Raw genomic sequence first — 9,193 nt, forward strand, 5'->3', positions numbered from 1 at the left:
GACACAAAGAGTGGATTTCATTCTGGGACAGGGTGTTTTCATTGGTTTGAAGTTTTGGTGGCAGTGCTCTGGCAGGATGATTCTTTTCATTCATCACCAAGCCAGCAATTTGGCCTTTGCTCCCAGCAGCATTACACTAAATTAGCAGGAGAGCTTGTGGGCCCTGCTCACATCTCCCGTCCACTTCACAGACCAGAAATACTGCTCCTAGTTTTGTATAGACTTGAGCCTGGAGGGAGAATCAAGTGTAGTTTTTCCCCTCTATGTCTTCCTGACTTTATTATCCTCCCTGGCTTGTGTCAGCAATAGCGTGGCCAGCAGGACCAGGACAGTGATTGTCCCTCTGCACTCAGCACTGGTGAGGCCACACCTCAAATACTGGGTTCAGTTTTGGGGCCCTCACTCCAGGAAGGACATTGAGGTGCTGGAGGAAGTCCAGAGAAGGGTAACAAGGCTGGGCAAGGGTCTGGAGAACAGGGCTGGTCAGGAGCAGCTGAGGGAACTGTGGTTGTTCAGCCTTAAGAAAAGGAGGCTGAGGGGAGACCTCATTGCTCTCTACAACTCCCTGAAAGGAGGTAGAAGCCTGGTGAGGGTTGGTCTCCTCCCCCAAAGAACAAGTGATAGGACAAGAGGAAATGGCTTCAAGTTGCACCAGGAGAGGTTCAGGTGGGATATTAGGAACATATTTAAGAACCCCAAAAGAAATCTATTAAAAAATAATTAAAAAACAAAACAATATTTTCAAATATATTTTAAAAAATCTAAAGGGTGTGAGCCAAGAGAATGGGGCCAGGCTCATTTCAGTGGTGCCCAGAGACAGGACAAGGGGCAACAGGCATAAAATGGAGGCCAGGAGTTTTCATCTCAACAGGAGGAGAAAATTCCTTGCTGTGAGGGTTGGTGGAGCCCTGGAGCAGGCTGCCCAGAGAAGTTGAGTCTCCTCTGGAGAGCTTCCAAACCCACCTGGCCATTGTGATCCTGGGCAAGCTGCTGTGGGTGACTCTGCTTTAACAGGGAAGGTTGGACTGGATGATCTCCAGAGGTGCCTCCTAACTCCCACCATTCTGTCACTCTGGGATTCTGTGAACCACAGCTAATTTCCTCAAATAAATAATTAGCAGTGAGTCAATCGATGCGTGGGGCCAGAAGCTTAGCTGAGACAAATTGGCAGAGCTTCATTAGCAGAGGTGCTCTCCAGACTTTAAAGCAAACAGAGAGCCTCAGCAAGGTGCTTACAGTAGTTGGGCAAGTGGCTAATTGGAAGGACCCTTTCCAGCTGCAGAGGAGCTGCTCCCCACACACAGCCCCTCCCTGGGGCTGAGGCTCCAAGCACTCAGAATTGTTGTCCCAAGCCAGGAGTCACAGCTGCAGCCAGCGTGAAGGTGGTGACAGGAGTCTGGGGGTTCCGGCTCAAACGCCTCCACGTATTTCATGCTGGGGCACATGAATGTGAACAGCTGGAAGGGAAAGAGAGGGCAGCAGCTGAAAATAAACCCTGTTTAGCCAAGATGAGCAGCATGGCTCAATAACAATGAGGTGAGGTCAACCCAAAGCATATCTTCAGCAATTAACGAATGTGATTGCATATAAACAACCCCCATGGTAACCCTCGCTTGCCTTCTGCTGGATAAGCAGACACTGACTCACCAAGTGATTCAGCTCAAGATTTGTAAGGGCTGTTTCTGCTACTGACACACAGAAAACAGGCAAAGCATTGCAGGTTGGGCTCGAGGAATAAATCAAGAACAAATCCTCTCTCCAGGAACCTCATAGAGCGAGCCTCAATGAGCCTCAGAGCCTGTCTGAAAAAAAAAAAGAAAATGAAGTGCAATTTATTTTAAACCTTCTCTGAACACAGTGTTTATGTGGAGCTTCCAAGTAAGTCAATAATCCACAGTATTGTGGTTATTCCTGGGGCACAGCCTCCAAAACAGAGAGGCTGTTTCAGAGGGGGTTTATGCCTAGAGCAATAGCAACAATCAAAGGTGCTGCTCTTTTCCTTGTGGATTTCCAATGGTTTTCCAGCAGAAGCTGGAGACATTTCCCTGGTTTAGGGCAGGGCTGGAGGAGCATGGAGCTGGTGCAGCTCTAGCAGCAGCAGAGCCAGGTCTGGGGCAGATGCTCTTGGGTCCTCACAACCCAGGCCATAGAGATACTCAACAGTCAGCTCAAGGCTGTCCCCCTCCAACCTTTTACAGTTGGATGTGATGATCTTAAAGGCATTTTCCACCCCAAACGATTCTATAGTTCTCTGATTTAAATAATTCAAGGAGCATGGCTGCTTTTTGTTGCTCTGAAATGAAGGCAGGTTGGCTCTCTCTATGTCTGGAATTGGCTGATGCTCAGCAGGAGAAGCTGGCATTCATGATGTGTCCCTCATCCAAAGATTTGGCCTCTAATAAGCTGATTTATAAATGAAAAATCTCACTTTGATGAGGGATTATCTGTGGCACTAATGTATGTTGGATTTCAGCAGCTGTATTTTCTCCTTCACTAAGCACTGTGAGAAGGAAGAGCTGATATATCCCAGCAGAAGTTCCATGTCCTTTAATGGAACATTTATTGGAATTAATTAGAAGCCCAGATTCTGCAGAGCATTACTGCTGCTCTCAATTCAATTACAACAGTAGGTTCAGTAGGCAAACTCAAATTAATCAAATTGGCTAAGTTCAGCTCAAGGTACAGGGAGAGATACAGAATCCCAGCATGGTGGAGGTTGGAAGGGATCTCTGGAGATCATCCAGTCCAACCTCCCTGCTAAAGCAGGGCACCCACACCACCTTGCCCAGGATCACAATGGCCAGGGTGGGTTGGAAGCTCTCCAGAGAAGGAGACTCCACAACCTCTCTGGGCAGCCTGCTCCAGGGCTCCAACACCCTCACACCAAACAAGTTAGTTTCTCCTCCTCTTTAGATGGAACCTTCTGGGTTCCAGTTTGTGCCCATTGCCTCTTGTCCTGTTCCTGGCCACCACTGAGAAGAATCTGGCCCCATGCTCTTGCCCCCACCCTTTATCTCTTGCTGAGCATTGATCAGATGCCCTTTCAGGCTGCTCTTCTGCAGGCTCAACAGCCCCAGGGCTCTCAGCCTTTCCCTCTTCAGAGGTCTACATGGCAAATCCTAGAAGGTAAAGTCCTCTGAAATAAGTATCTCCAATTGAATTTCTTTGCTTTGTGAGCTCATGAAACACACTGACTCACAGTTCTTTGACACCCCAATACTTAGTGAAGTTCCAGTGTTGCAGGAACTCCTTGTCTAATCAGGATCAAGTTATTTTTCTGGCCCTGTTGTTATTGATATTAGAATTGCACTCATGGTGTGGATCAGCATACATGCACTTGGCAGCATCTGGTCCTAGAGCATAAAAGCCTAAAGCTGAAAAAAATCCATACATTTTCTCCTTGGCAATCACAGCAAGTGGAATCTGATTTCTTCCACATTTAGAAAACAAGTTTCCTCGGGTTTATCCTGAAGTGAACTCCATTTAGGGCCCCAACTCAGCCAGGGCAAGTGAAAAGACATCTTTTCACTACAGTGGGAACCAAAGATTTGTGAAGAAAAGGTGGGCACATCTTTAACAACACAGGAATTCTGTGCTGAGCCCTTTAGGGAACAATTCCTTCATTAAATGCAGAAGAAACCTAGCAGTGTGTGTTAGTTATTGCCCATGAAGAGAGGCAGGTGCTCCTAATGTGGCTTCCAGACATGGAAGGAAATGAAGACCCAGCGCAGCCTATGAGCTCTGGCAAGCAGACTTCAGATGGAAAACCTCCATCACAATGTTCCTGATCACACAGAATCACAGAATGTTAGAAGGGACCTCCAGAGATCATTCAGTCCAACCCCCCTGCCAGAGCAGATCATCTAGAGTAGGTCAGACAGGAACACATCCAGGTGGGTTTGGAATCTCTCCAGAGGTGACTCCATGACTTCTCTGGGAAGCCTGCTCCAGGGCTCTGTTACACTCACAGTGTAAAAGCTTTCCATATGTTCACAGGCAAGCTCTGCTCCAGCTTGCAGCCATTGCCCCTTGTCCTGTCATCAGACATCACTGAGCAGAGCCTGGTTCTGTCCTCCCAGTTCTCACCCTTCACATCTTTATAAACAGGAATGAGGTCATCCCTCAGGCTCCTCTTCTCCAAGCTAAAGAGCCCCAGCTCCCTCAGCCTCTCCTCACAAGGGAGATGTTCCACTGACTTCAGCATGTTTGTGGCTCTGTGCTGGACTCTTTCAAGCAGTTCCCTGCCCTTCTCCATGTGCTTTCAAAATCCTCCAGTGAGGGAGCAGCAAGTGCCATGGGAAAGGAGCTGTGGGCCCCTCTGGGTGTGACACCCTCGGACTGGCTTCTACCACCCCTGCTCCCATGCTTCTGCTCCTCAGGGAGCTTCTAGGAGCAGTGCTGGATCCCTGAGCAACCAAAGCACATCTACAGCCAGCCAGAGGGGAGCAGAAAGGATGGTTTTGAATTAATTCATGGGATTCAAACTGGAAAGACAGAAACTGTGTTTCTGATCCCAAAGGTCTCTGTAGGGTTACTTCATTTCTGCACATCTCAGCTCTGGCAATGCTGGGTTAACAGTTGGACTGGAGGATATTAAAGGTCTCTTCCAACCAAAACAATTCTTTGATTCTGTGATGATGCTCTAGAAACAGAAACTATTGCCACAAAACCTGTTCATGCTCCAAAGCCAAACCAGCTGTACCCTATTCACATCCCACTCTACAACTGCATTCACTACAACCATGGTTTATGACATGGGTGTGGTTTGCTTCTGGGGGAGACAAAGCACCATTCTCAACCAAGCAAACGTGTTTGCACTGGCTCAGAGATGTTACCTGAGGAGCACCCAGCTGAGAAGGGCTCATGGGAGTTAGGAGGGAACATCTGCTGTGACACATTCATGATAGAGAAGGTCTTGTGCCCGTCTGGGCTATGTCATACTGGGAAGTGTCCACTGTTTGCACAGAGTGAACACAGCTTGAAGGCACCCAACATCACCCAGTGGGTTAACGGAGATAAATTAGCAAGAGCTCAGCTCAAACCAGAGTGTGGTTTGTTTGGGCTCCTGCATCCTGCCTGCTGCTCTGCTTGGGTGAGGTTCAGCAGCAGCAACTCTCAGTTTGGGGGGAAAAAAACACCAGATTTTTAGGAGAACCTCAACTTTTTGGATGGAAAACCCCCAAAACTGTGAGGAAATCCCACAAATTTGGTGGAAAACCCTCCAAATTTTTAGGAGATGCTCAATTTTTGGTGGAAAACCCCCAAAATTTTGAAGAAACCCTGAAAATTAAGTGGATAACTTCCAAATTCAGTGGGAAACTTAACAAAAAAAATATAATTGAGGCAACCCCCAAAATTTGATGCACACAACATCACCCAGTGGGTTAATGTGCTGTGGAGAAGTGAGGGAGCCAGGGGTCTGGCTGAACCTAGGAGAGCAGAGCTGGCCTCCTTGACAGTATCAGGTTGTGTTGAGGTGGGGGTTGGTCTCTTCTTCCTAGTATCAGGTGATAGAACAAGAGGAAATGGCCTGAAATTGTGCCAGAGGAGGTTTAGGCTGGAGATTAGGAACAATTTCTTTCCTGCAAGAGTGGTCAGGCACTGGAACAGGCTTGCCCTGAAGGTGTTGAAGAAACGTGTGGACATGACACTTGAGAACATGATTTAATGGCCATAGTGGTTCATGGCTGGACTGGATGATCTTAGAGGCCTTTTCCAAACCAAACAATTCTATGGTTCTATGATTCTGTCTGCTCAGTGGTGGTCTTAGGGGGGAAATTACTCACAGGTAATGGAAAACAAATGGGGTGGGTTTATATGGCACATAAGGCTGGGCTATGAAAAGCAAAACAAAGGCAAGAACTTCATTATGTGCAGAGACATCCCTGTTTCATTAGAAACCAAATCCATTTTGTGTTCAGCAACTATAAAGCAAATGCCTGGGAAATATCAGAAGCAATCCATTCCTTCTCCTTGCCTGCTCAGAAAAAGCCACAGCGCTGGAAAGGCTCCCCTCACGTGGGCTGGAGGGGAGCCAACACACAAAATGGTTAGGGGCCCCTTAGTGCCTTCAGCAAAAGTAAATCCCATTTAGGCTTCAGCCTTGCTCAGAAACTCCCCTCTCAGGCTCTTCCAGTGGGCCAGGAAAGTCTCTTCTACAGCCCAAAATGATTTTGGGGTGCATCTGTGCATGAGACATCACCTGGAACTCACATCTGTCTGCGCCCATCCACCTCAAATGTCCTGTTGCTTTCAACAGTGGGTCAGCCAAGGAGGGAGCATGGATCCAAGAAGGAAAACTTGTTACAATGCACCATGCAAATGTCTCTGTGCACACATGGAAATATCTCCATGCAGACAGCAGCCCCACTGACCCTCGGCACATGAGCAGCTGACCCTAGAGCTGGGGGAGCTGAGAGAGTGCTGAGCATCTGTAACTAGGAGCTGCAAACTTTGTGTGCAGGGGGGATTTAGGAAACCATTGAGCTGAGTACTGAAGGCACAGAGCTTCACACTTCTGTTCTCCCACGGTGAGGGGTGCCAGCAGCCCAAGGTTGAGGCACCTGCATTTCCTCCTGACATGCTGGCCAGGAATGTGGAGGAAGTGCCTGGGAAGGGCGATGGAAGAGAACCAGAGTTCTTTATAAACTAACAAGCCTCAAATGAATGTTTAAAGGAAATTGCTTTGGTTACTTGTATAGAAAAGCTTTAGGTGAATGTGATTTGATTGCCTATGAGAGGAAAAAACAGGAGACAGAAAAAAAAAAAAACTCCTGAGAATGTTTTATAGTTGAGTTACACAACCCTGTGGGTGTGAGAAGAGATCTCCAGCTACACAGAAACAGTGTCCACAGCAGAGAGATGCTGGGATGCAGGAGGGAGGAGATGCAAAGAGATCTGCTCCAGCCATGGAGAAGGCTCTGCTGAGCAGCTGCTGGACCAGAGCCACTCCAGCCTCAAAAGTCTTGACCACAAAAAAGCCACCAGGGACTACCCTGTCCCCATTCAGCTTCAAATGGGACAACCTCTTTGTCCCTCTTGCAAACCAACACCCTGAGAATTTAGATATTTATAACTTAAAGCAACCACTCTGGATCTAAGCTCCCTTCTGCTGAAAATATCAGAGCTGCAAAAATAGTTAAGGGTTTTCTCATGGCCTGGTTTGAGCCAATTCTGCTCAGTTCTGTCACTTCCCAGCTCAGGCTCTGCTCGCTGAGGCACTTTCTGCAGCTCAGGGCAGGTTGGCACAGCCAGGGGCCGCTTCCAGCAGGGAGAAGCTGATGAGGAGAGCTCCTGCCAAGGGCTGGGCTGCAGAAAAGCTCTGCCTTAGATTTGCTCCTCTGCAGACCAAGGGCACTGCCACAGCTTGTGCCACACCTTGGGGTGCAGGAAGTCAGAGGTGGCACCTGCAGGGAGGAACAGACAGGAGAGGTGACCCTCAACTGCCCAGCAAGGGATTGCAGCCCATGGATGGCATCTTCAGGAGAAAGGGATCAGCAGTGTACAGCCTCTTCTTCCATAGTTGGTGTCCCAGGAGGACTCTGTCACTTCTGCCTTTGTTCCTGATCCGTATGTTGTGGAATCCAGTTCCAGAATCCAGCTCCTGAGTCTGGTTCCCATGTGCTGCTGCTGAGTCCAGTCTGGGACTTCCCCTTGGCCTGACCCCAGCATCAGTGATGCCAATGGTGCCATCATTGCCCTCAGGGGCTGGGTTCCATATTGGTTTGTGTCTCTTTGTCTCTGTTTCATTGGATTGTTCTCATTTCCATCCCAGCTGGTTCAGTTTCTTTCCCAGCCCATCAGTCTCTATCTCTTTTTCCCTTTCTCTTCCCTTTGGGAAGCAGAGGGGTTCATAGAGAGCATCTGTCACGTCTGCTGCCCAGCCCAGCCCTAACTCAAGACATCCCAGTACAATACCATGAAATACATGAGGCAAAGCATTAGCTGGCAGGAAGCAGTGGAGAGGAGCATGCTTGGGCACAGTTAAACAGCCTAACAGAGATCCAGCCTCGCTGATGAGCCACCCACCAGGAGGACTGCATTTAAAAAAGGCTTTTAAAAACACCAACAATGAATTTGCCACCTGGGTACAATTTGTGGATTTCGGTCTTTGGTTAGGTCATCACATTTTTGGTCTCAGCTGAAGCAGCCATAAAGTAGCATAATACTACGTCTAAGGTAAAATAACTCCATAAATGGAGATAAATTAGCAAGAGCTCAGCTCAAACCAGAGTGTGGTTTGTTTGGGCTCCTGCATCCTGCCTGCTGCTCTGCTTGGGTGAGATTCAGCAGCATCAACTCTCAACTTTTTGGGAAAAAAAAAAAAAACAAACACCAAATTTTTAGGAGAACCTCAACTTTTTGGATGGAAAGCCCCCAGAATTGTGAGGAAATCCCACAAATTTGGTGGAAAACCCTCCAAATTTTTAGGAGAAGCTCATTTTTTGGTGGAATACCTCCCAAAATTTGCTGGAAGAAGCTTCCAAATTTTGAGGAGAACCTCAGTTTTTGGAGGAAAAACCCCCAAATTTTGAAGGAACCCCCAAAATTAAGTGAATAACATCCAAATTCAGTGGGAAACTTAAAAAAAAAAAAAAAACTTAAAAACTAAAAACTTTTTAAAAAAAATTTTAAACCCCTAAAAACTAAAAAAAAAAAAAAAATTGAGGCAACTTCCAAATTTTGACGCAAAAAAAACCCTCAAAATTTTCAGGATAATCTCAATTTGTCAGTGGAAACCCTCCAAAATTCATTGGAAACCATTCAAATTTGGTGGAAAACATCCAAATTTGGTGAAAACCCTTTGAAATTCGGTAAGAACATCCCAAATTTTTATGAGAACCTCAAAACTTGTTCAAAAGCTCCCCAAAAATTTGTTGGGTACTCCCCAAATTCTTCCCAAGGGACACCCCCCACACACACCCTCCCCTCTTGCTGATGCTCAGATCTGATGGGCAGTGCAGTTTTGTCTCCTTTTAGCCTCTTTAGAGTGGGCAGCCCAATCTGATGAGCTAACAGGAACCTACAGAGGAGAAAACTCTGTGCAGGGCTAAAAATACCACCTTTAATGGCCCAAAAGGGAAGAAAAATTGTGCCTCCCCAGGCATGTTGTAAGGATTCAGTTGGACTCTGGCCATGACTGCTTCTTACTCATGAATTCTGTCTCCACAGCCACAGAAGTAAAGACCTAAGA

The sequence above is a fragment of the Indicator indicator genome, chromosome 18, assembly GCF_027791375.1.
Source record: "Indicator indicator isolate 239-I01 chromosome 18, UM_Iind_1.1, whole genome shotgun sequence".
In the NCBI taxonomy this organism is placed as follows: Eukaryota; Metazoa; Chordata; class Aves; order Piciformes; family Indicatoridae; genus Indicator; species Indicator indicator.